Raw genomic sequence first — 881 nt, 5'->3', positions numbered from 1 at the left:
CCAGCACCACATATATAGAAAATGGCCAGAGGTGGCGCTGTGGCTCAAGTGGCAGAGTGCTAGCCTTGAGCAAAAAGAAGCCAGGGACAGTGCTCAGGCCCTGAGTTCAAGGCCCAGGACTGGAAAAAAAAAAACAAAGAAAGAAAGCAGTTTTCAGCACATTCAAACAGTGTATCAAACACTGTTTAAATATCAAAGTAAGAAATAAGAAAACAACATAATCATGCTATGAGAAAGATGTTAGGAAGAACAGCTCTATAAAGCTTGAGGTCTTAAAAATGGTTCTCTGGCTTCATTTCTTTTGCTTGTTGGGTAGTGGCCTCCAGAACAGCAAGATGTGAGGTCCTGGTTCATAGATCATATAATGAACCCATCCTTGACTCTGTTGAACACCAAGATTCCTCCATTCAGATTCAGACATCAAATGGGTTTTAGGCACAAGTTTGGCTGTCTTTGGGTAACATGACATGCCAGTATTCAAACTCTTTGTTTTATCTGAATAGTAAATTTGTTTATGTGATATGACCGCTCTGCCAGCTTATTTCCAGCCTCCAAACAACTCCCAGCAGCATGCACATTGGCCTTTCTTAATGAAATGTTCTGTTATCCATATTGGTGTGTCAGAAATGCAGACAGCATACATGAATATTTCTTTCTTTTCCATGTGACTATGTTGCAACTCCAAGTGTATTGAGCATACTATCATAATTCTACTCTAGGAATATTTTGTCCACTACCCACCTTTCTCCCTATTAAAAAAATACTTTCCTTTCTGCATCAAAATGCCTCCAAATTCCACCACCCCTCCCAAACTTCTCAAGCTAAATGTGAGGAAAACTATCTTTAGATCTGAATCTCACAATGTGCATCAATTTAAAAGA

At 39.4% G+C, this 881-nt stretch overlaps 1 pseudogene; it reads right to left on the bottom strand.

Annotated features, from left to right (window-relative positions):
• Window positions 1–292: 292 nt before the first annotated feature.
• LOC125360592 lies at window positions 293–664 on the bottom strand (annotated as a pseudogene).
• Between the last annotated feature and the right edge of the window lie 217 nt (window positions 665–881).

The sequence above is a fragment of the Perognathus longimembris genome, chromosome 12 (assembly GCF_023159225.1).
Source record: "Perognathus longimembris pacificus isolate PPM17 chromosome 12, ASM2315922v1, whole genome shotgun sequence".
In the NCBI taxonomy this organism is placed as follows: Eukaryota; Metazoa; Chordata; class Mammalia; order Rodentia; family Heteromyidae; genus Perognathus; species Perognathus longimembris.
Note: the sequence above shows the minus strand (reverse complement) of the source record. Positions and strands in the feature narration are given on the sequence as shown.